General features: G+C 39.7%; 1 protein-coding gene across 6 annotated transcripts in view; it reads left to right on the top strand.

Moving 5' to 3' along the window:
- Window positions 1-27,488, top strand: part of FHIT (fragile histidine triad diadenosine triphosphatase) — a 565,148-nt gene that overhangs the window by 363,138 nt on the left and 174,522 nt on the right. The window lies entirely within an intron of this gene.

A 27,488-nucleotide genomic window follows, 5' to 3' on the forward strand; every position in this document is an offset into this window, starting at 1 on the left:
TAGATGATCAAGCGATTAATGACCCACTCTTAAAAATACATTTGACTTTCTATTACTAAGATATTAAATAGAGTCATCAGGGTAAAAAAAAAAAAAAAAAAAAAAAGTTTCTGCTGCTCATCGTTCATATGGAAGCTGCAATATTCAAATTGTGCAGATTTTCTAACTTAGGACTACGTGTTTCTGTCTTGGTTTGTGCAGTGTGTGAATGAGGAAGTCTCACCCCTGTTCACAATCAGATGCAGACTTCTGTGTTTTGCATGAGTAGAAGCAGTATCCAACATATGTGCACAGGGCAAAAGGCAGGTACCCCTGTGTGCACATGGGTTTAGTACAAAAGGCGTTTGGTGTTCACTTTCTGTTCGCACCCAGGCATGCTTGAGGCATTATTTCTACCTATAGTGTGTGTTTTCTGTACTGCTGGCATATAGCACGGCAGCTCTGGCACAGTCTGCCTGATTTGTCTGAGGACATGGTAGTTATTTTCTTATCAAAAGATAATTCAAGTGTATTATTAAGACAATGGATTTGACTTTTCAATGAGTTTGTCTTTAAGAACAGTTTTCAGAGAATGAGTCAGCCATATGTTAAATCAAATTTAACATCCATTATGAAACACTGAATCATACTTTATATCTCTGTAATGATAATAAATGATCATCTCTCCTGTGTTCCCCTCATTTGTACTACTGCTCATCAATCTTGCTAATATCACAAAGATTTATTAAATGAATAATCTTCAAACTATAACTGTTTTAATATTAATAGCTCCATTTTATGTTGTTTCTCTTATGATAATTCCATTTGTGTTTAAGCATGCTGAGTTTAAAAGTAATAATGCTTTTTATAGTGAAATTTAATGAATAGAAAACCAGTAAATCAATAATAAAGTCCTCCTTAATGAGATTTTGTAATTATACCAATACATTACAACATACAGTACATTTCTGAATGCCCTTCATATGTAGGAGAATCATAGAAGTAACAAACTACAGAATGAGAGCTGAGAAAGTATTTAAAGGAAAGGGATATTGAGATACCACTGAGACTACGTGCAGCTAAACAAATGCTTTTAATCTATGCTCCAAAGCAGCCAAAGATTGTAGTTTGGTGTTGTGGCTCAGCTCTCTGTAATGCAAAACCTCTACATTAAACATAAGCTTTGGATGTTGTAGTTATCATGGCTCTGTTGAGAAGTCCTCATTTTATTGGCGGCTTATTTGGCCCATCCTAATTTTTGCTCTCTGTGAGAATTCGGTGTAACACTGCTTTGTATTTCTATACAAACTGAAAGTAGCTGTGCAGTCACTTTGTAAGCACAACGCCAGGAGGTGGGAGTGCAGCTGGAGCTGGTTTGCCTCAAGCCCCTCTGAAGCAAGGCTCTGCTGTGAGCCCCCCTCCACGGCTTTGTTCAGTCAGGAGGAATAGCTGCAGCCATCTGCTAATGAAGCAACTATTCTGCACTGTGTTTTAACTTCACAGCTGAGTAGTGTTTTAAGCTCTTGCTTGGTTAGTATATTGCCTCACATTACATTAAATAAGTTGGGTTTAATGTCAAATTATAACCTTTTATTTTTTTTTTAATAAAAAGTTCTAATCCTGGACTAGGGAGTTTGGGAACCCAGGTGAACTGTGTGATATCCAGGAGAACTGGGAAAGCCCAGATGGGCTGGGGAATTTTTCTTTTTGTAAAGTAAATAATAGTGAAGAGTGGCTCCACTGGTTACATTTGACAGGAGAATCCCTGGGCTCTGGGACAGTGGGAAAACAAATTAGTTCTCCGTATGGGTGCCTGATAAATAGAGCACCACAAAGAGCTCAGCAAGTCCTCAGCCTCTCTCTGCCCAGTCACTAATAGCCAAATAACACAGAGGGGATACATCTATTTCTTGGGCACGTCCCTGGTGCAGGTGTGGTGAGGTATTATTAAAGGTGGGGTTGGGAGACCAGAAGTGCAGTTTGCTGCTTTACCTAAGGTTTTTGTTAAACTCTCAGCATGGGTGCAGTGGGCTGTGCTTGTTGACAGCTACTTATCCCTCCAGCTTCAATATTTTTGCTATGTTGCAGTTTCTGAAGTGTCTGGTCTGGAAGGCCTATGAACAACACGTTTCGATAATCCAGCTGAGATGTAATGAAAGCATGAATGACAGCCTAGCACCCTCCTGAGACAGCCTTGGTTGTAGCCTTACTTACTAGCCTCTGCAGATGTAGAAGTTTTTGTCATGTAGCTAAACTGATAATCAAAAGATAGGCTGATATCAAAGATGACCTCAAGGTCATGAACCTTCAAACCAGACACTCTAAAACTTCCTTTAACAGGAGCTGCAAAGGATGAAGTGCAATTCAAAAGGTATCAGGCACCAGCCAATATAAGCTCAACATTCTTTAAATCTAATTGCAGGGCATGTTTTTCTGATACTCACAGCTAAACGTCATTTAGGTGTCTCATCAAACAGGAAATTACTTCCCTTGGGTCACCTGTAATAGGAAAATAAGCCGTGGCATTATCAGTATAACAATAGTTTCAAATTATGCCTTTCAGTCATACTTCCTGGTAAAACCTTAGGAGCACACAGCAGATACCTGTGAATTTAGGTCTGAGAGTCTCCCCAGCACATTTCTGGATGAAAAAAAAATATATATATTTTATTTCCCCTGTACTAGTGAAAACAGCAGGTAGGCAGTGTGCAAAAGAGTAGTCTGGTAGTGCATGGCGTTAGAAAGGAGTGGCGAGGATAGGAAACTGGTGAGGGGACTTGAGGCCAGGGCATGTGTCTTACACCCTCTGCTTCTCTTCACTTTTGCTTTTCCTTTTCAATTCAGATTTTAATGAGCAGGTAACACCAGGTACAGTGTGACTTTTGTCATGGCTGAGACCTTCCAGATCTGCTATTGTATAAGCGATAAAAATAATTCCTCTCTGTGTTAGTCATGTTGTTTTAGCTTTATGTACTTTCCAGATTTGGAAAAAAAAAAAAAAAAAAAAAAAAAAGTCTTCACAAAGGTAGGCATTTCTCCCTTAAAAAGGTGTTTATCTTAGTTCTACTGTCATTACATTATTTTACTCTGAGCTTTAACTGACAAACTGATTTCCTAAGAACTGGGAGAATGAGATTATGGTATCATAGCAGTAAATGCTGTGATTTTTATTTTTTAAAGCAAAATCTAATGGAGCATTTTGTCTATACCTGACCTTACAGGAGACACGCTGAACAATAACAGCCCACTTCTAAAAGCTGAAAGCTGTTGCTTTCTTACCACAATGAGCTTAGCAGCCTATGAGGCCCTTCGAGCTGCTCCCCTGCATACCCAAGCATTACAGCTCCCCACTTGGCCCTTCCACTGGTCTCCCCAGCTTCTCCAACTTCCTGAAATCAGATGCTGTAGATGACTTTGGCCTCGAGGGCTCTCATATTTTAAGAAATAATCTTCCCCTTCTGGACCTCAGAACCACCCACTGGAAGTCCTATCATCCATTTATTTTAGCATGTATTAAAAATTGGCAATTAATTATCTGCAGTTCTAATTCAATGAGTCTGGGCAATTAACATCTGGGATTTAGCACATCCTTTTCCTGACTTTTTAATCTAAGGGCTCGGGAGGTAGTAGATCCCCTCTAGGAGAACAGAAATAAGTAAAATATAACATATACTTGAAATTCTCTAATCTGTTTCCTGTCTTTGAACCAATCCTGTAATTCACTGGCTCTCTAGTACATTGGACAATGGTTGTTGCTGGTGACATTTTAATATGTGGAAGCAAACTTCTATGATGTGGTCTAATGGAGACAGAGAATGTGTAAGGAGGGATTTCCAGGCTCTGTTCTCTGCTTCTTTCAACAGCCACCAGGTGACATTGGTTTATTTTGTCCTTCTGCAAAATAATTTGAAAACTGCTCCTCTCTCTGGGGTGACAGACTTAATAAACAAACTTATCCTGAAACCCTATTAAAGGGTATTATAAAGGTGAAAAAAAACTGACTACTAAAGTTAGTAAAAGCCTTTCTTCAACCCTTAGCTTAGTTACATATTCGTTTGGCAGTTAGTGCCTTTCCTGCTTGGGGAAAACAAATGACAACTGCAAAAACCTGCTCCATGGATGGTGTTCTACCTAGGGATAAAGGGATTTAATTCCTATAAATGACGGAGGAAAATGATTATTTGCTTCGTAATAAAAAGGAAAATGATGTAGGCACCTATCTTGCATTAAGGACTATTCTGGAAATCACTTAAATTCTTGAGCAGTCACTGAGCCATACTTTGTCCTGCTGATAAGGCATAATCTGGCCCCTTCACGTTTTTTAAGGCAAGAGCACTGCTCAGAACACGCTCCTGGGTTTACATTATCAAAAAAACACATTCTGCCTTATGTACATGGAAGTCAAAATGGACATGGATCCTTCATTCCATGGGTGGCTAGATGCAAATTGCACCTATTAGGTAAAATCCTGTTGACTTTCCCACAGTTCCCACAATTCATAAATCCCTTATTATTATTCTGTATGAAATGCAGTGACAACAAAATGTCATTTACAGAATGACACAGCTATGTTCTCCTGGTAGAAGTTAGCAAGGGTAGTTCAGATTCCTTAGGGTATGGTCTTTTTACTAATTTACTTAATTTATCGATGTAATGTGTCTTTCTTTTGGGAAAGATGATGTTTAATTTCAGTTGTGTTTCAGTTGCAAGAATCACAAGCTACCACTTGGCATGAAGTACACTACTCTTATTTTTTTTTTCTCAACTATGTCACTCGAACTATTTCTTACATACTACATCTGTTTTTTGCAGTATTTAGCATTCAGGATGGACTCGAGGCAAATTATTTGTGAGGGTGAGAGCTGGCAAGTTTCTGCATTTCAGTACCATTTCTTTTTCTTGCCTGGAATATTCCTGAGCACTGTGGGAAGACCTTGTCATAATATGTAAAGGCATAACTCAATCAGCCTTCACATCGTATGTGTATATGCTACAGACTGGAATATACAAAATCTGGAACAGGGGAACTACTTATAGGCATTCAGTGATTTACAGGAGTATATCTAGGAGCTAGAATATTATGTAGGAGGTATTGATTAAATATTAAAGAGTTAAGAGACAAACTGTATCTTTAGTCTCCTCTCTGCTTGGCTGCAGGCATATGGGTAATATGAGGAAAGACAAACTCCAGTGGTCTTGTGGTTTGTCTCTGAGGTTTGTAATGCAAGGTTTCCTGTAACTCATCTACGTGGTTAAAAATCCAGGGCTTCCTTAAGTCAGTGTAGGGGAGAATTTGGCTGGATGTCTGACTGAGCTGCAGTGCCTACTGTACAGACCCCAGCTGGGGACCAGGCTCTGCTCAGCACCGTGTGCACACCAATAAGCTGGGGAGGGGATGGGGGAGATTTCCCATGGCTGGAGTGACCCTGTGTGTAAGGGACACTGAAGACAGCCATGTAATGGTTTCTCAAGGCACCTACACGTGCAGTCAGTTCATAATTCTTCAGCAGAGCCCTAGAAATAACAGAGGGTACATTCAGTATAATGAAATTTTTGGGCCTCTGGTAAAGCGGAGAACTGCCCTTTCTTGGTCAGCATAGTCCTTAGCTCAGGATGGGATAATTACTCTGCAAAAGAGGAGATCCCTTAAGCTGCTGTTAAACTGGCTTAGTAGCAGGTATTACTGCCTTCAGGTTTTCAGGAAGCATGGGTTGGCCTCCTAAAATTACAAAATTGGCTTAATAAAATAAGAGATTAACAGGCAAGAGAAAGACTAACCTTGGATTTATTTTTGTTTGCCCTTTGGTTTCCGAAAATTTGGGGTGCATTCAGATACATTTTAAGGCTTTTTTCATCCATCAGGAAGATTAAAAACTGCTGTTTGTTTTCGGTAAAAGCAGGAATGTTCCTGAAAGCCCTTGATCCCAGCAGTCGAGGGAAAGTCCAGCTATTGCAGCAGTAAGTAGCACTCCGGGAAGGTCAAGCTTGCAACCATTCTGGTTTGCCTTTTGATCATAATATTCCTTGAGACGTGCTATATAAGTGGTCCCAAATGGATTTGACTCACATAATGTACATTTGAAAAGCAAGATCAGTGCCAATAAAACAAAAACCTTTACAGGGGACAAGAGAAATCTCCCTATCAGTGATGGATACTTCTGCCAGATAGGTATGGAGAAATTGCCTCCTTGTAAAGGCCTAAAGCATGCTGTCATCTGGCTCATTGCTTGTTCTGTTTATTTTGTCTTTCACCTTTGTATTTTAATTAGCTCCTTTTTCTTCTCTTGTGATTTCGTTTACATGCTGGTGGAACACTCGTTTTATTTTAATATTTGTGACAGCACAGTATGCATGCAAATAACACTTTGGTAGATAATATCTATTCTGCAGTTGGAGGTGTAACCCATTTTCTCGTCTTAATATGTTTTATAGAGCAAATAGATATGTGTGATACGATTTAAGAAAGCAGCAACAGAATCATCGTCCAATCAGAGAGGCAGATGTATTTCAAAACCAGAAGCTTAAACCAAGGGACCTAAGGGGTAATGACCTCCACTCCTTTTCTTGGCTGTATAATGTTATACATCTTTTCAGTGTGATGCATAAAAGAAATCCTGTCTCTTGAGAAAGGTTCTATGATTGAGTTGTAGCACCTTCTGCCTTTGCATAGCTGCATGTTATCAAGGACTGAGGATGAGATGCAGCTGTTAAAACTGGAAAGAGAAAGGTTAGCTGAACAACATTTGCCTTGAGATTTAAGACTGGAACCTCCAGATTTATCACATGCTAAATGCAGCATCTAGCTTAGTCCCTTGCTTTAACTGTTTACACAGCACCAGTGTGATTGTATAAGCATTTTTCCTCAGCCTTTCCCTAGACGTTGGTGTTCATAAGCCACCTTTAGTATTTACCTCTCTGTTTGGGCTAAATAGAGAAACAAAAGGAGCTTGCACTAAGGTCAAGAGCAAACCCTGTCAGCATCCATTTTCATAATGGTACCAACACTGGAGAGAAGAAAGTTGAGCTTGTTAGAGAGAGTGTTTAATGCAGTTTTGAGTCTCTGTAGGGAAAAGCAATAGTTTCCATATCATCACCAGAAATGCCTATTTAAATACAGAAGAGGATGTTTAACTGCATTTAACTCTAGGCTCAGGGTTTGTCAGGCTTAGCAGCAGACGCAGCGTGAAAGCACCTTGCTCCAGAATGCTTTCTACCTAACCAATGGAGGAACAGAGGCAAATCCACAGGGTGAAATGATCTCTCTGTTGACTATTAAGAAGCCTCCATATGAAGAGGCTTCTCTCTTAGGGACCTGATTTTAGGGGGAGAAAGGAGCGGGCAGTTTTGTGAGCATGTTAAAACAGACAAACAAAAATACAGCCAGACATGTAATACTACAGCTTGTTTTATTCCTGCTCCTTCCCCTTGGCAGCTTGGCTGTTGATCTCCTTTGCTTTGTGGTTTTCTGAAACCATGCCCAGTTCATTTCCCTTGGGCTGTGGTTTCACGTTTAGTGGTCGCTTAATGGTTCCTGGCCCTGATGTTACGTGGCTCCTGCTGTCCATGGCACCTGCCGTGTTGCAGCAGCACAGCACGGTGGTGACCTGCATCAGGGGACTTCTCTGGCAGAGAGCAGCCCTTCAAATGCAGGCTCAAAACACCTGGGAGGATTGAAAGCACGTTTTTAAAGGACAATTATGTCAGCAAAGAGCGGGGATGAGGAACCTCTCTGCATTGGAAGGTACAGGTGGAGAAATGGATTTCCAGGGTTAGCTGAGAGGCTGGCAGCAGAGCTCAGTGCCAGGCAAAGACTTTCCTCCTCCTGTACAAGGAATGCACAACTCTGTATTTTAATCTTTGACATTAGCAGTCTGCAGGAATAGTTCTGGTTACTCTCTTTGCACTTCCACTCATGCTCTTCAGAACTTTCAGAAAGGCCTGGAATATCTTTTCAATTTCAAATTACTTGTTCTCTGCAAATCTCTGCTCAAAGGCATGTTGTGAATGCTAGTTAATCTCACATTTCCTTCTGGCTAGCGTGTTTTAATTATAAAAGGCAGAGCAGTGGAAGATGTTTTAGGATAACTCTGATTAAAGGATATTTCTGTGTGCTGTAGCTACCATTAGATGAGCAGCAGGACACAGTTTTGGAGTGTCATATCCTTTTGCATTTAATCTGAAGTGATTGCTTGTGTAGATATGAAAGGTCACGTAAGGTTTGACCTCTTGCAATTCTAAATGCAAGAGCCAACACCCAAGTGTCTTTTTCTGAACCTTTTGATAAAAGATTGGTTCTTAAGTGAGCTACTGCTTAGTAGCTTCAGAGTGCTGCAAGTACGAGAAGGCCAGAGGCAGCACTGCTGGGAGCATCAGCTCCTGGGGAGCAGGAGGGGTTGAAGACACATGGAGGACAGGGTGAGTGTAGAATCATAAAATCATTTAGGTTGGAAAGGCCCTCTAAGATCATCAAATCCAATTGTTAGCCTAGTACTGTCAAGTCTACCATTAAATTGTGTCCCTAAGCACCAAGTCCACGTCACCTCCAGGGATGGTGACTCAACCTCTTCCCTGGGCAGCCTCTTCCAATGCTTTATAACTCTTTCAGTGAAGAATTTTTTCCTAATATCCAACCTAAACCTCCCCTGGCACAACTTGAGGCCATTTCTTCTTGTCCTATTCCTTGTTGTTTGGGAGAAGGGACAGATCCTCCCTCCCCCCCTCTTTTTTTTTTTTTTTTTTTTCTGCTATGTTTAGAAGATGCCAGAAAAAAAAAAGAAAAAAAGAAAAAAAGATAAAAAAAAAAAAGGGCAATGCTTATTTTTCTCCTGGTCTCTTAAGCCCTGTCAGTAGTAGAGGTATGCCGAGACTTTGGGAATTGACCACTGTTGATAACTTTGTCCCTTTCAAATTGCTTGTGGTAGGGGTCAAGCCTGAGGTACCGAATTCTATCTTCTGGGCCCCCCTGCAGGAGTCTGCGGTGCTGAGCCCTGCTGCTGACCCCTCTGGCAGGAGAGAAGGAGCAGGAACCTCTTAACAGAGGAGGGAGGAAAGGAAGGAACATGCTGTATATACACTGACACATGCAGATAGGTGTTATGTATGCACGTGTACATACAGACAAATTGGTCTCCTGTTGGGGGCTGCTCTGTGGCCTTTTGTATAAAAGTATTCATTTCATATTTTCCTTTCTGTGGAAAATCTCAGACTCGTTTTATTTGTGTGAATTTTAATTTATCAAGTAAATAAATAAATAACTGGGACAGATATATTATTAATGCAGAACGCTTATTGTGTAAGTCACTGAAAGTCACAGATGTGTCGTAAAAATAGATGGCAATCAATAATCGCAGGAAAATGTTATTTGTTTCTAGCAAAGCTGCAGCTGTAAACTCCCCTTCCTGCCAGTAGGAGTGTCATTGCCAAAGCACTGCATAGGTATTTCAGACAGTATCACTCAGAGCTGTAAAGAAATCAACCTCAAGAAGCAGACTTTCAAGCAAATACAGCACTGTCCTTTATTGCAGAAGAAGGCTGTTTAAAAACAAACCAGAAAAATCTGACCGGGCTCTGAAAGGAAAGTCATCTTTGTCCACATGGAAATTAGTGTTTCCTCCACATAATGCATTTACATCTTGTGGTCATCGTTTTTGTTTTTCTTCTCATATAAATATAGCTTTTGCAGGAGGGGAAGGGGGTTTACCAGAGGCCACTTATTGCCGTAAAGTTAGGATTCATTAAAGCAGGCTTGCAAGCCAAGAGGTGTGCGTGGTATTTAATTTATTCCGTGACTGCATCATTTGGTAACTTGAGTAACATTCAGCAAGCCCATTTGCATGAAAGTCACTCCACAAAGAACAGATAGTACAATAATCCCATTTAGTAAAAGGGCATCAGCACTACAGTGCTGAACTTATTTTCTTCCTGTGCTCGTGGACCTCTCTGCAGTTTCAAAACTCTCAGTCTTCTCATGATTGGTGCCTTATCCCCAGCCCCAGTGCCCTAGGTCAGTTTCTATGTTGATCAGACTCCTATAAATACATTAACCAAATATATCTTTAAGTATATTGACTTGGCTCTGTCGATGCCTTAAAAAAAAAAATAAAAATTTGTTGTTTTGGATCAATGTATCTGATACTCACTAGGTTCTTTATAAACAAAAGGGAGCTTGGATTTGTGGTATATACTAGGAGGCATGGAAAATAGGCATGAAGGGGAGCCCGTGGAGAAGCTGCAAAGGCACCAACAGGTATGGGGTGCTGAGTCAGGGTGCTGATGTGGCCAAACTGCTGCCTCTGCCAGCGCTACCAGGTGAAGCAGAAATCTGCCCTGTTTCGGTTATTCCCACCCATGGGAGTTCACAGCCTTCTAGGGCATGTGTGAGCAGGACTTTACAGTCTAATTTTCTGCCAAAAAGACATGTTGGCATGTAGCTGCCACCTTGTTTTCATAGGTATACAGTTTCTCTGACTTATGAATCATGATGTATGAAAATGAAAAACTCTGTGTGATGTGCTTTTGGCATCTTATTTCTTTTCACGGGTTCCTTATTACATTTTGACAGGTGTCTGACACAAGAAGCTGTCAATGCTGTGATTTAACCTTGGTGTGCCACCTCCAATTTTAGTGCCTAGGACTGTGAAACAATAGATCTGAGCAGTTGAAGCTTCAATAAAGTTTCCTTTAAAAAAAAAAAAAAAAAAAAAAAAAAAAGATGCTCTCTATGCATAGGAGCATTTTTTTGCTGGTGCTCAGGATAGAGGCACAATTTGTTCACAGTTGCTTGATTAGTAGGCTATCTTTTCTGAGAAATATTCTCATAAAAGCCAGTTCAGACCAGTCTGACATCTTGCAAAGATTTCAGTCTAAGAGTTACAGTTGTTTTGTTGCTTCCTTATGTAACGGTAATTAAATTCATTATAAATATCTAAGCTGTTAATAGCAAAACAATTTTAGGGCAGATACATGGATAGATATGAAGCAATCCAAACATACTTTTTTTTTGTTTTGTTCTTGTTTGTTTGTTTGAAGACCACACAATCCCTCAGAAATATGCAGTAACTCAACTGTAGTCTACTTGGGCCCTGCAACTTTTATTTTATTGTGTCTAACTACCAGTATTTGATGCTAACAAAGCATATAAATCTTGGTCTGTTTATCGCACACTGGAGAGCGTAGTAGTGCCTGACCTTGTTGTCTCTGGAGATCTGGCTAAGGTTCTGTGCAGAACTGCCTGTGCAATGCATGGCAGATAGTATTTAGGAAGGGCTCAGCACCCTCCTTTGCAGACCTAATTCGGAGAGTAGACATATATTCAGCAGCCATGAAACTGGGGTCCAGAGGCTTTTCCATAGCAGAAGCTTAGTGATTTGAGACTGAGTCCAAAGCCAAGTGTCTGCTTCAGACTTCCAACCCAGCTTCCAGCATTACTGCCCATAAAGCTAAAGGCCTCCTGTGCTGATGGGGGAGCACCTAGTACAAGTCATTAGTGTTCCTGAAAATGTGATACCTGCCAAACCGAAGTCAGGCACTTCAAAAAGATATTGCCCTGCGTCAACTCTAAAGTATCAAAGATGATGATGTTGTCACCCAACAGTGTTGGTAGATGTTGTAGAAGGGGCTGTCATCTGGGCTTCATTGATCACGCTAAGCAGCTTCTTTACTTTCAATTACTCATGGATGTCAGGAGGAAAAAGAGAACACTAGAGAGGTATTATATGTAGTGGCACTTCAAAGGTGATTACTCTTTCTTCCTATCAATCATGTTAAGAAAATTCTCCTAGTGCAGTTGATAATCCTATTTTCCTTTGAAGAAAAGAAACAGTCTTGATTCCAAGCTAGCCATAGAATTAACAGTGTCATTACACATTTTTGAACTCATTAGAGTGTACTTAGTATGCCTGAGATGTAAGAAATTTGAAAAGCAATTTCTCCATGGATGATATGAAGTGGATAACAATTTTTATTTTTTTTCCAAAACAAATTGTGGATCAACTCATCCGGCTTTTTTTCCCTAGATGCTTACGTACAAATGTTTCACTGTTGTCTAGCTGTGTGACTGGCGAGGGGTTAAAATTCATTTACAGAGATAATACAAGGACACCATCTAGCAAATAATATACATAGAGTACATTTTGTTTGAATGCAAATTTCTCAAGTTGCTTTCTTAGCCTGTGATATTACAATTTTCTATTACTTAAGTCGTGGTACCTGCACACTTAGATGACATTGAAGATCCACAGTACAGCCAATCTATACAAAGTTTTGTTTTGAAATCAATAGATTCAATAAGTGTGGGGTGGAGCAAGATTTGGATCTTTATAAAGATAAGGGATTTATTGTCAGCTCTTCCTAATAGGATATGTCTGTTCTCCTGACACTCTTCAGACAATCTGTTGAAAAGAGGACACCTGAGTTGTCCCCAGCTAGGAAATTCAGGTGACACATGTGGTGCAGATTGAAAAATCTTTGCAAAAGACTAGTAAATGTTCAGATCTGCTGGCTCTGTTCTTGAAACAAACCTCAGCAGAGGTTACTGGATTTGATGCAAAAAAAATGGGGTGCCTCCAATGGACCTCCTCAATCATATGTTCCAACTTTTCTCCTCTCTTCATTGCCTTTATTTTACAGCTCTTTCCTGATTTATTTTACAATCGCAAAAGCATGAAAAAAGGAGCCCCTTGGGCTTTGTAGAGACCAATAATGACTGTGTGACCAAGCTCATCTGATCTCCCCTTGGGCTTGATTATGCACCTGACAGAGCAGAAGCTTCCCAAGGGGTCAAGAACTCCAATGGGGGGGTGGAAAAAAAAAAAAAAAAAGGAAAAAAGAAAAAACAAAACAGACAAGTCACAGAGCTTCAAACGATTCATCCCACCACCTGTGCAAAAAATGTCAGCAGTGCTCTGGGATGAAAGAAGGGAAAGGGATGGCTAGCTTTGAGAATTTTTTGTTGTTAGTCCTTTTCCAGGCTCGGCAAGGTTTGAACACTACAGTCAGGATCTTTTACTAAAAACGTTTGCTGTTCTGTCTGAGTGCAGCTGCTGGGAAACATTTCTTCTTATTTTTGCCTTAAGGCATTAGTAAGCTGATGGAAAATGCAGCTGACTGCTCCGCAATATGACCAGGATCACCAAGATCATTAGATAGACTGGAATACCTAATCTGTTGTAAACCTCTATCTGATGTACATAATTCATTTATCTGTAGGGAGGTGCCACCCACCTGGTCCTTCGTTTCCAAAGTCCCTGATCACTCGTCTTTGGGAGGGGGGTGTTAGTGTGTCAAGCTGACAACTACAGATGCTGAGACACAGAGATTAAATGGTTTTCCCAGTGTCATAATACGGAATGGTAAAGGTTGTGAATAGCACTGAGTCCCCGTCCCGTGTTCTGACTGCTAGATGTAAAGGCCTAAACAAAGGACAATGTATGGGGAAAATCATTTGAGCCAACATTCTTGACAGCTTTTAGTTGCAACACATTGAACTGTTATAACACAAGCACATCACACCAGTTGGGCAGAAGTGCGAGTGTGAGATCTGCAGAAGGTTGCAAATGTTCTCAGTGTATCACAATTATAGCCATCGCAGTGCTAAACAACGCTGTGAAAATGCAGGGTTGTGTAACCTGCAAGTTTTCACATCTCCCCTATGCTGGGGTAGTTTTTGGGTAAAAATAGGACAGCACCAGATAAAATGAAGGGGATTTGGATCACTTCTTTCTCTACCAAGCCCCTCTTTGTGCTGTAGTGAACTGATGACAGTCAGAAGTGAGGCTTCACCAGTCAAAGACAAGGGTTTAAAAGCCTTAATGACTTTCTGATGCATTCTTTGAATATCTAAATTCCAGTGCTGCCTTCAGGCTTGTGACTGCTGGGAGCTGCCCTTCCTCCCCTCTGTCCCAAACAAAGTGAGCTGCTGTTAGCAGTGCCTAATGTAAATGCTTTGTGAGTCCTTTGGAATTCTTGTGCCTCTCCGCATCTGGGGAAAACAAGTCATTTTTTTCTGTGGTTTGATAAACAGCAAACTTGATCCATTTATCCCTATGGCCTATTCCATATTAGCATCTCTCTGTTTTACTCAAGGTGGTTATGCCTGGTTTGATGAGTGTTAGGGAAGAGGAAGTCAGACTCTTGACAGGATGGATACATCTAGAGGACCACTGAAACATTTAGATATATTTGGATTTTTTGTTAGCGACATTCAAGCATGCTTAAATCTTAGATCTTACATATAGTCCTGTGAAGTCAACAATGGATAGGGGAGAAAGATAACTCAGGGGTATATTTTGTTTATCATGAGCCTATACTGAACATACATGTTATGGAAGTAATTCATCAGGTCTTTCCAAGGAAAGTTCAGCAGCTATCCAGTGTGTAAAGTATAAATTTTGTAATATTTCCTGTTTGTATGTCTCTGTATGTGTATTCCTTTCCTGGTTACACACGATACCATGTTTTAACTGTGGCATGCTTTTAAACTTTTTAGACATATATATGGATATTAACCATGAAAGCATAAGACTTGAAGCAGGTGAAACTACCTATCTGAAGAAAGTAATTATGATAGTCAAGCTAATAAACACTTCCATCTTGCCCTTGAGCAATTAGTTAAATAATTTGTGGGCAGAGAGCCCACAGAGGGCTCCTTGCTTCTGCAGTGATCCAGAGATACCCACCGAGGGAGTATGAAGGAGTAAGCAAATACTTACGTGGGTTGTCCTCATGTTCTGGGTTGTGTTGGAGTCATTGCCTAAGTAAATAAGAAAATCTTTTGATTCAGGTGGAATTCCAGAGATAACAATTACTTGCTGATGGCAGGCCAATATCCTGGGGGGGGGGGAAGAAAAGCTGTTTAAAGTATCAAATATCTAATACTGCTTAAAATGATGGGGAACATGTGTGATTAGAATTATGTATTTTGCTTCCACTTTGTTCTACTTTGATGTCCTTACACCTTTGAGACAGGCATACAGAAGTATGTTTATTTTCTCTTTCTTTGCCTGTGCTGCATACACTGCTGACTGTTTGCCCTCTCTCAGCAAAAGATTAGAGTTGCCTTAAAAGAAAGCACTTAATCACATCCCTTACTATACAAAATACTGTTTTTATCTCTTCTTTGGCTTTTTCTCCCTACTGAAATAACAGAGATTACAATTGGGTTGGGACAACTGTTTCCAGAATAATTATAGTTGCTACCTTTGCTGGTAAATGAATGCTTTCTCTGAAGCTGTGACTACAGTATTTTCTATTTTAGGGTTAATGAGATAATGCATTTAAAAAATATCAGAGTAGCATTTTCTCCCTAGATTTCACATTTGGGAATTAACCCAGATTGTATTATCAGCATAATATATCATTAAAATAATGACACTAAATGTTAGTTTACAATGTTCAATACACACTGAAGTAGAAAAATATAATTAGCACATCTCTACTGCAACTCTTTATTAGTTGGTATAACACCAGCATACATTCTAGCAGGGACCCTAAATCACAGACTGTCACTGCTGTCCTGCTGCCAGTAGATAGTTGCAGCCCGTAGATGAGAATTATCAAGTTTTCTGTGGCACTTGCTTTTCCCACCCTCATAATCAGGGGTTATATTTTACTGTGACTCCTTGATAACTAGAAAATGTTGCAGGATTCAGGGGGAACCATGGAAATGAGTAATAAACTGCAGCAGCAGCAATATTCGTCTTTTTTTTTTTTTTTTCCACATCTTTCCCTTTTCCTTGCTTGTGTTTTCACCCTTGAATTAGCAATTATTCAAAAAAAAAAAAAATAAAAGCAATAGTGAGGTGAGAGTGTGCGAGTCTGGGACGACAAAATTGACAGATGACAGCAGAGAAATAGATGAGGGATGGAGTAAAGGAGGATGAATGGACAGAAAGGTGCTGGGCAGACAGATATGAAAGAAAGAAAACGAATGGAAGCAGAAGGAAGGGAGACAGGATGATGTCTTCAGAAGCTTCAAAAATGAAATGAAATAAGGCCTTCTGCCCCCATCAGCCTCATGGTGCCCCTGAGCTGCCAGCCTTGTGTTGTGATTTTACAGAGCTTATTTGTGTGACAGGATTCACAAGCACGGGTCAGACCCTCGTCCTACAGGAAGCAGCAGATTTGCCAGTGAGCTTAGTGGGATCAGTGCCTGCCTGGATGGTGGATAAAGAAACTACGCTTTAAAAGGCACCATCACCTCGCAGCGTGCATTTATGCACAGAAGTGACATTTCTCACTCCTAGTATAAATAACAACTTGCTACAGAAACAGAAGGAAATTACTTGCAAAAATACATTTTATTTCCTTTATTTTGTGCAGCTGTCATTATGCAGCGAGGTACTGAAACACAATGCCTGGGCTTAAAGGTGTAGCTATAGGCATAAACGAGTACTGCTGCGTCTTTTGGCTGGACAAGGTAGCCAGTGTTTGGAGTCTAGCAGATGGTTTCCTCGGGGAAGAGAAACTGATGATGCAGTCTGATACTTCTTTGTTACTGTTGAGTTTATTCACTAAGAAAGCACCCCGTGACCTGTTTCCCCAGACACGTTAGGCACCAGATAACAAGACTCCTTTTCTTTGTCTGTGAGGCCATGCCTCTTTCTTGGTTAGTGCTTGCTTTGCTCCAAGGCTTCCTTTCCACTCTCGCAGGGCAACTTTTCCTCTTCTGTTCTTATTGTATAACTTTGGGGATTTTTTTTTTTTTCTTCTGTCTGTAATACTCAGAAGGTTTAAGGTGTTTCTGTTCTCTTTCTGTTTTCTACATACATACACCCTTCATGTCTGTAACATCTAGTCAAACGTTCCTGTCCAAATAGTTCTGTTCCTAAATAACCTTTCCTGAGGTTTGTGTTTGGGTGGATGAATAGGTATTGTCTCAATTATTCTGTTTCCTACATTTATTCTGAATGAAATAGAGCTGACAAACCTCTCTGTATCAAACAGATCTCTCCCACAATAGCAGCTTGTTGACCCAATTCCTAGGGTTGTTGTGTAGAGGCAGGCATTTTCTTTCCAGCAAAATGCCAAATAAGTAGGAAATCCATTAAATTAAAAAAAAAAAAAAAAAAAAAAAGAAGGAAAAAAAAATATATAAAAATGCTAATTTCATAGCATATTACTTAAAAACACTACTCAAAATAGCTCTGCTTTTTCAATGAATCCAATAAAAAGCAAGCAAGAAAACAACCACCACCAACAAAAACCCCACGGGATGGTGCTGTGATTAGTTGACGGTTATTTCTGTCCTTCGGAAGCCTGCCTATGCCTTCCTAGCATGGCGCTTAGGATACAAAGCCATGTTAGTTCAACTACTGCTCTGTTACCCTGTGATTTTGCTTGATGCATGTATGAGCTGGTAGAAAACTCTGGTTTTGACAACACTTCTCCTGTTCAGACAGCACATTTTCAGACAATGCAGGAGATGAGACAGTGCACAAAAATTGGCTGGTGCTGTAGTTACGGGCCTGGACTGTGCCTCTGTTAAGCTCTTCACCTCAGCAAATCTATCCTGTTATTCCCATATCCCTCTTGCTGTATTCCTGTATCTCCTGGAAACCACTGAGCTGGAAATTTGTTCCTTCCATGTTACTGGTGTCAAGATGATAGCCCAGTTACAAGGCCTATTTCAGCCATGGTTGGGCATTTCTGATTTAGCTGAGGTTATTTTCATGGCTCATTAGGACTGCACAGGAAAAGAAGGATCCTAGAACCAGGCATAAACACTTATATTCAAATCAATACTGGCTCTTCACGTTCACAGTAAATATGTTGTTCCTAATAAGATGACCCTGACCCTTTAGAAATGAGCTGGAATTGTACAGCCTCATTTTCTGTATGTAATAATGGGCCAGAAACCCAGATATATTACCCAGGTCTTTTTCTGTAGCTTGATCGCATCAGACGGTCTTTCTTATTTTCCCTTTTGCATCGCAGAAAGCTAATTCAAAATATAATTATGTTGCTGCGGGATATCAGCGTGGCTGTTCGGCTGCCTATGAGCACAGTGATCACCATTTGCTAGGTGACATTGTGTGATATTATCTCCTCATCTATCACAGTCTCTTCCTCTCTCATACTTGCACAATTCAAGCTAATATCCCAGCGTCTGTGTAGTGAGACTACACGGCTAATGATAGTTGTGTGTTTATGCTTGTTTTGGTTTGGTTTTGTTTCTTTTCATCCCAGGTCAACAGTGATTGCACAATGTTACTTTAATACATGAAAAAAAAAAACACAAAGGTTTGTAATCAGCCTGCATTTTTATCAGTGCAGAAATAGGAGTTTTTTTTTCCACAATGCTTTTAATATTTTATAGGAAGGATTTTTTTTAAAGGTCACTTGAAAATGAAGGCTGTTTTCTTTTTTTTTTTTTTCCTTTTTCCTTTTTGAAAAAAGAGTAATGTTAGCATTGTCAGGGGAGAGTGCTTTAATGAGAACGGTTCAGTGAGGGTGCCTGCTTTCCTGCGCTGTATCGTCTGAGGATTTGATCCCATTTCAGTCAGTGGAAACATCACTTACTTGGCATGCTAAAAAAAAATACACTTTTTTTGTCACTGTTGTTTTAAAAGACTGTGACTTTGTGACACCTGTCTCAGCCTTGCTGTTTTCTTTTCTTACTTTGTTGCACGTAAGCCTTGATATTGCAGGGTTTTTCTCAACGCAGTGCTCCATGAGAGGAGTTTGTATGAGGAGTGCCTACAGCAGTCTGTGGTGCCCAGCAAAGCACCAACAATGGGCAGGAGGGCTGCAAGTTGGGGATGTTTCACTGCCTGGGATACATTCCCATACAGAGCTCCCCTCTTCAATTACCAGGGCTTCTTGAGGAAAACAGGAGGCATTTTGACTTGAAATGCCACCTGTTGTGTGTCCATGCTTATGTTTGAAGAGATTCTGACTGATTCTGTATAAGTAATTGGCAATGGGGTTTGGATCTTTAAAGGCAGCTCTTTCTTCTTCTCCCCAGGAGATGAAAGTCATGCTTGAATGACTTTCTGCCTCTGAAAATGAGCTTCTGCTGCTGATGGGTCACTTGGTGTGGATACCCTAAGAACCAACCAAGCCTGTGCTACAGGCTAAAATTATTCCTTTTGGAAGTTTGAAAAATGTGTCAATATGTGGACTAAATTTTGCAGTTGGAAGAAAACAGCCTGCTATTTTAAGCCTTTCTGGGCCTTCGGGGGCGGGGGGTGGGGGGGCAAGAAATAGAAGAGAAATATCTCAGGTAAAATCATGTAAAAGTCTCAGGAGTGCCAGTCTGTAGCATATCCTCTTCACTTGGCACAATAATATTGCCTGTTGTAGCAGCTCTGTTTGCACTGTGTGCCCAGTGACAAGACCCTACCTGGGCCTCAGTGCCACAGATACCAATTTTTATAGCCAGTTTCTCCAAATTATGATCATTGTTTCAGGGAAAATGGAACACCATTCCTTTGAATTCTGCTTCTCCTCAGCAGCTGCTATCTAGAGCTCATCTACTCTCTTATTGTGCATAGGAACAGCTCACTACAGCTTTAACAAATATTACAGCTTCCACATCATGATGACTGCAACATGTTCTTGTCTTAGAATTACATAAAATTATGCATATAATTCAGAACGAGACTTTTAGATGTTGCCTAATCCAGTCCCTGTCCCAGGGTAGAATCAGCCATGCTTTTGTTTTTAGTCTGATGTCCCACAGGCTTTTTGGACACATCAACCTCAGAGCCTTACTGAGCATCCCACAATAGAAAGATACTCCTTTTTGCACAGCCCCCTTTGTGCTCCAATTTAAACTGTTCATGTTTTCTGGCCATCAGGCACAGGGAGAACAGAGTCTCCTTTTTGCAAAAGATATGTATATATTTTAAGATTGTTATGTTCTGATATTTTCTTCTTTAGGTTTCTGTAGCCCATTAATGGTGATGTCCTTTAAGATTTTTATTTAAAGCCTCCAGCACCTTCCTTAGGCAAAAGACATTTTAAAGAGTTCAGTGGTCACTGATGTGTAACTGCTCATCATAAATGAACATCATCAATCTAGATGTTGTACATGCTGACCAAAACCTGATAAAAAGGAAAAGAAAAATCCCTTTATTCTTGACTTTATTTATTACAACCTTCTCCCCCCATTAATGATTTAAATATTCACATCTAGACCTTATTTCATATGGCATGAAAGAAGTAGCTGCCCTCATTGCAATTTCTTTGCCAAGTGAGATTAAAGACATGCAAGATGTCTTTAATTTTGCAATAAAATCTTTCCGAGCTCATTATGTCCTTTTGTGGACAGTTGATACGTGTTGGTTGCTTCAACTGTGCCAGGCTCCTTTGCCTCCATTAGCAGATGTGTGAATTAAGAGGCTCATTTTGCTTTCAATAGTGTGTGTCTTCTCTCTTCTGCTTATAGGATATCATGATTGTATCTATAATGCCACTGAAAATCTTTCCTACCTCAAAAAGCAGGAATACCAGCCTGTTGTATAGGACTCCCTCATACTCTTGCTGTTTCAGTAACAGAGTAAGTTAATATTTTAATTTGTACCACGTCATCTGCTGTATTTCTTAATACTAGCATCAAAGCGTTTTTCCTTTCCACACTCCCCCTTTCTTTTTTATCCCTGAGTGCCAAGAGGGGATAATGTGCTGTCCTTGCTGTTCTTGCCTACAGCAGAGTAATTTCAATATGCCGTTCTTTCTTTGGCAGAAAGGGAACAGATGACACTCATAAAATAGGTTTTTGCATTAGTCCTGAGCCCTTCTACCACATCACTGGCACCAATAAGATTTATTATTCTTCTAAATATCTGCTGGCAGGCTACTTTGAATGCTGGAAAAAATAATAAAGGATTTCAGTATGAGCACCAACAGCATACGTCACTGCTCAAAAAGAGTAGTCAACAATATTCTTCTGCCTGTTAGGGAGAAACACAAAGGAGGTATATCATAACATCACAGATAAGCAGGATGTTGTGTAGACCCTAATGGATGACCAATGTTCCTGGCTGAACTGGCCAGCAAACCAGTTGCCTAAATTAGTGCAGCATCTTCACAGTTCATAGATACTACTAAAGGGCTCATCACAGCATATCTCTGGAGCTGGAAACTAACTACCCATAGAGCCTGAGGGCACTGTTTGTAGGACAAATAAAAAGTGTGGTGGGGTATTTAGTGATCTTCTCCTGTGTCTCTGCTTAGTGCTTCAACCAAGAGACTATCTCTCTTCCCTCTGCCCTTACCATGCTACTCCATTACTAAGGTCGGATTGCTACATGTTTGGAAGATATTTCTTTTATATTAGGAAAATAATAACCAATCCCAAAAAACATCTGGACTTTCTACTGAGAACAGGTAATCAAAAAGCAGTCTTACAGACTTGAACTTCTGCATGTAGAATCTAGAGCACCTGGAGGAAAATCGAAAGCTTTTCTTGCCAGTTACTTCTCTAGATGCAGATATGATAATTCTGCCAGTAAATGCATTGCCCCAGAGTTGCCATATAAATGAAAGTGTGCAAGTAAAGCAATTTTGTTGTCTCCCGAGTCAATTTTTTTCTCACTATTTAGGATCTCTAGGGGTTATTTTATTTAGAATTAGAACGCTGGTGCTTGATCCCACGGATCCTTTGATCAATTACAGATTACTCGCATAAAAAAATATGCCAGTCTACACTGAATGAATCCATTAGAAATAATTTTGCTGCTATTGCCAACATGACACCAAATTTTTCTTTTTGCTTAAGGATCACTGAAGCTGGGTTGGGTTGTGCCTTCCTTTTAATTCATTTCTGACCTTTCTTAGGTGCATGACCACAAACTTAACTTAAATGATATTCAGAAAACTTTTTTAATTTGGGTTGAGGCATTGCTGTAAGCAAGGGCTGGAACCTGCTACAGTTTTTCCTCCCGAGTCTGCAGTGATGTCCCACAACTATCCCAACTGAAGAGCAGCTATTATGGGCATCAGTCTTAGCAAGGTTCCCCAAAATGCTCCATAACATTAACAGGTTACAGTGCTGGGTTATTTTCAATACCACTGATAGAACTCTGAGTTAATATATTAATTTTATGAGAGCCTCAAAGGAAACGAGATAGGGGTTGAGAAAAGCCTCTGCAAATACAGCAATGTGTTGATTCCCACTAGTAAACCTCTTTTGGGTAATAGTATTTGAGATTCTAATATACTCCCTGCTGAAGTAAAACAACTTCTTTGTTTTTGACTGACGTGTCTTGAAAAGCTGATGTGACTGTGCAAGCTCCTCTGGCCAGCACCGCTGGTAGGCCAGAGGATGCTTGGACTGCTCTGAGGTACTTGTTCAAGTGCAGTTGGCAGCACTCTTTTTTGTCAGTATGAAGGAAACTAGGAGATGCAGTACTGTATGAAATCCAGTAGTGATAACATAGATTTTCAAGAACCATATCATCACCTTTATATGCCAGCCTTTGAGACAGGCAAAAAAGTATCGGTGAACAAACAGCCAGATGTTTATTTCACACTGCAGGCTACCTGGCAACTATGATTAATGGTTCCAGTTTTAGACGTTTCTTTTAGTCATGTCATTTCTAGGGAAATCATAGAGCGAATGAGAGCGGTTCTTTATTTTTCTGACACTCCTAATTAGAGAGTGACTGTTGCTTCCAGTGCTTGGGGGAAGATATATGCCTCTTTCTAAGGAGTACTGCAGCACGTTGCCTACTCACACACCGTCTGTATGCTCAGAGAATTTGGATTCCACTTTTTCCAGTGGTGTTGGGCATTTCTCTGTACATCTTCAGGCTTTCCAGGTTACTGGCAGCCCTCTAGAGATGGGTGTTGGCTTTTTCCATGGTCAGAACTTATGAGAGGGGGTGTTGAGGAGATCCTCTGTACTCATTTGCAACTCCCCCAACCTCTGGTTGTGGGCTGACCCCTAAAATGTGTGCTTCTCAGAGCAGCCGTCCATTTAAGAATGGAATACATGGTGCACATATCCCATCGTATGTCTTCTGACAACCCAAAGTCATGAGGCCCAGTGTTTACAACTGCTGAAGCCTTTTGCATAGTGTGGTGTTATCCCCAGCTCTTTCCTGTTCTCCTACCTGACGATTCTCCTGAAATATCTATGATTTTTTTTTTTTTAATATAATTTTTTTTTTGGTCAAGGCTATGCCCAGCTAGGGATCATCAAAACCCATCGCTCAATGTCACATCATTTGGGGATGGGAAAGGTGAAGGGAAGAGAGGCTGGTGCCCAGAGCAAGGGACAGAGAGCAGGTTTCATGCTTGTGCTTCCTCTCCTTAGGAGGCCAGGAGCCTACTTGTTGTCTGGAGCATGCACTTGGCAGTTAGATCATATTCAAAAAAAAAATAAATCTGATAAAACTTACAGTCTAAGGGAAAGACCTTTGTGTTTTGCTGTTCTTTTGGGCAAAAGAAATGGAACCAATAATTTGGGAAGGGAAAAGGACCCAATTCTAATGAGATGCAAGCTTTTATTCGTGTTTCTCTTGTGAGGTGTGAAATACTAAAAGGCAGCATTCAAATCTTCCATAGAGCTTTCTCAGGAAAACAAACTCCTTCAGAATAATTCTTTTAGTAAGCAGGGCTTCATTTCTAGAGACCTGTTAAAGTTTTCCCAGTTTTAATTTGTTGAAAGTGGTAAATGTAACTCTGCCCAGGTTGGAGGAAGGCATGAGGATTTTTTCTTTGGAAGTCAATTCTTCTGTAAAATGTATTTGCAGTATGTTAAGAATACTAACTCCTTTTTCATGTTTCTTGATGTTGTGAACAGTCTAAAAGGACTTAAGTTCCCTAATCATAGAGAAAAGAATTTTGGATTCTATTGCACCACAGTTTAACAGTACTTGAGGTTATTGCTTAGAAAATAAACATTTCAATGGCCACATAATTCTAAAAATGCATTTGGGCTGTCTTGAAATGCAGCCCATTTACTGTCCTCTTGAATCTAAGAAATCCTTATTTGGTATGATACATTTTCAATTGATTTCAGTGAAAGTTGGAGCTAACATACAAAATCCTGAATTAGGGTTGCTTTACCAACAGTGAGGATAGATATGTTGTTAGGTTTAAGGGATATTTTTCCATTGCTAAGAAAAAAACAAATATTACTTTATTTTCACTTGCTTTAACCCATCCTTTTACATGACTATGTGTGATTAAATGCATACCTTCTCCCCGTATGCTCTGCTGGCACCAATATGGAAAACCTCCAGAAGGAATCCAGCAGAAATAACTTATGGGCTGTGATTTGCTAAACTCACCTCCTGTAGTAAAGAAACATGGATTACAGGAAAAACCATCAGGTATTGAGGAAGATCTTCTCTTTGAATACACTGGTGTGGTTTTCCCAGTTTGCAGTTACTCTTTGCAAAGGATCCAGCCCTTTGCGTCCCAGGAAAACCAACACGGAATACATCGTACCTTTTGTGATGCATTAAAGATGCATTATGGAAAAAATGAAAAGCAAATAAAAGCACATAAAACCAAACAGAAATAATGTTAACAGCTTTTGTTGTCTGTCCTTGAGATCTGTCTGCATTTGCTCCTGTCAATGGCTGTTGCTTTCCTTGGCCTACAGTAGAAGTGGTGAATAGCACTGCAGGTTGCTTACAACTGGCCTGAAATCACAGCCTGGTAGTATGGAGAGAGTGCTGAAAAGCTTCACTGGGTACTTTTAAAATGCATGGTAGATATTACTGTTTAGGATGGAAGGAAATGACAGAATGGAGCAAAGCAACTATGGCACATTAGTCATAGTTACACTCCTTCATTACCGCTTCAAATTGAAAAATGCCAACCACTGCACAGCTCACTGAAGTAAGTTCAGAGAGAACCGCACACATTCAAAGGTCAGAAAAAGGAAAAATTATAAACCATATAGTTTTACTGCCTCCACGTAATTATTTATTTTTTCTTGGTCTTACTTTCAAAGTTGAAAAGATAGAGGGATTGTGCCAGGGAATGGAATTTTAGAAATTAAATTTACTTGCAATGCAACAGCTTTTTTATTTGAGCAGAAAGCTTGTCAAGCAGGGCTGTATTTATAGGCATCCTTTGGGAGCCATGCCTCGCAAGGTGAGATTTGAGAAGCTTTGGAGGCTGATTTCTGGATATAAGGCAGGATAATTTAGCAGGATAGTGGGAGTATTTGCCTCCCCAAACTGCCTAATTTAATTTACCATTTTTAAAAATTAGCTATAAAGCACTTTCATTTTATGTTTTATATGATTTATATGTTGTGGGAAGTCATTTTGCACACTTAGAAACTTCCTAATTCTTTATATTAGAAAAAAAACAAAACAAAACAAAACATAATATTTTTCAAAATTCCACTATCTAAAGATTGTTCTGAGTTCTTGGACTCTTTGTGAGTGTTTTCTTCTTTTTTTTTTTTTTTTTTTTTTGGTGCACACACTCTTGTGTGCCTGTAAGCTCTGGGACTGCATGCACTTAGACACCTGCAACCTGTATGGCTGTGCAAAACCATTCGTGTGGTAAACATTTGTTCATTGTTCTGCTTCTTTTAACATTAGGTTCTCGTGGTGCAAATGTTTTTGTTTGCACAGACTTCATAGCGAATGGGTCTCAATGCAATTTTGTCTGGAACTTGTAATATATCAACAGATTTCTGTTTGTGCATACAAACACAGACAAACATGAAATGCACATAAAATGTCTTCTCTATTCCTGGTTGAGATTATTGTAATAATTGTAACTGTGGCATGGTCTTGACTTTCACTGTTCTAACTGATGCCAAATGGAAGATTAAAACATGCTAACTCATTAACAGTATCCCCCTGTGGTTCTGATAGAGAATAAAATAATAATTATTATCTCAGGGAAAATAACACATAACAAGTGGTTGAGGGATTTTGAAGTCCCGTTCAAAAGTGATTCGATATATCTTTATAAAGCATTTGTTATTTCTACAAATGTGTAGGTTTTTAGCTGAATAGCTTTTATCATCTTTTTCTCGGTGTGTAACTAATTAAAGAAGGCTCTGTTATCTGAAAGCTCTCAGGTGGATTTAACTTACTTGTATTCTGGCTTTTTGACCCAGGGCCTTTCAGACCTAAGTTAAGACTGGACCTTGCTTTGGTAATGAAAACCTGTGTGCTCTGTAGAGATGTAGCTAGCTTATGGGCAGTGCAGTTTGTTTAATTTTAATGTTCTTATCAAAAATGCCTCTTCTTGGTTATCGGACTCACCCCTTTAATATTTTAAAAGTTACAGTGCAACACTGAGAGGAGAAATATTTTCTAGCATGATACACTTTAGTAACATGAATTGAGTTGCAGTGTTGGTTTTGTTTTGTTCTGCTTTGTGTGTGCGTAGTGGTTAGTCACTGATAAAATAAGGCACTGGAATGCACAAATACCATGTAGTCTGCTTACAGGGTTTTTAGCAGAAAACACAGTCGAGAATTGTCTTTACACAGTAGAAACATATAGTGAAAACTTTCCATAGAGTTTCTTTTTCTGATTTTCATTTTAAAATATATGTCAGTATTAGGAAAAGGTGTAGAGGACTAGTTAGTTTCAAAACCACAGACAGACTGAAATGAGATGACAAAGAATCAAGCATGCATTTCTTTTCCAGTTAAGTGCATGAAGCCTGTGAATTTTGTTACCACATGCTCCTATTTCTAAGACAACTTTAATTCCTCATGTAATTTATTCAGCACTGAATTTTAATCAGTACACAGTTTGTTGATTCTCATTGTGTAAATTTGTAAAAATAACCAGTAATTGTGTACTGCATAGTAAAAGAACAGTATTTTGGTGGATCAATAATGAAGGATTCAGTGATCCTTAGTTAATCTCTAAATATCGATTCTGTGATCTAAATTCAGTTTAAGATGATTTTTCTCAGTCTGTACAGGAGTGCAGTCTTCTGAAATCTGGGCTGTACTCTTCATTTGTTATATTAATAACTTCTGCATTAAAGGTACGTCGAATAAATCAAGCAATTTAAGTGACATTAGATACCTGTGGTTGTTTGGCTTGCAGCGGTTATTTTTTCCTCCTAATCATAATAATGAATTTGCTAAGAAGGTTCATCTTTTTATGGTTCAAACAAGGTATAGATGCTTCAAGAGTTATGTCGCAATTTCTTGTTGCCAATGTCTGTAAACCGTAAATAATTGTGACTGTCTTGATTTTTCTTTACACGTCTAGATAGGTTGCCCAGTGGAGCAGAGAATACCAATTTAACACTATTTAGGGCAGTATTGTGAAGTATGTCTTGAGCTATGAATTATCACTCAGGAGATGCCAGAGGGAAGCTAAGTTCAAAAAGGGTGTTTGTAAGAAGGTGAATTTCTTAAATGCAGCTTCTGTGTATTGATCAGTGGGGTACAAAATGAAATAGTTGCGTTACTTTTTGTTGTTCTTGTTTTTTAACAGAGCAGAGGTTTTCCATATGCTTAGTGGCTTTGACTGAAATGAGGTTTGGGGCAGAGCCAGTAAACTGTTCCCACAAAAACAGCGAAAGTTCCTGAGTTCCCCCTAAAGTCTGCCTAAAAGCAATTAAGT

The sequence above is a fragment of the Aythya ferina genome (genome assembly GCF_964211825.1).
Source record: "Aythya ferina genome assembly, chromosome: 10".
NCBI lineage: Eukaryota > Metazoa > Chordata > Aves > Anseriformes > Anatidae > Aythya > Aythya ferina.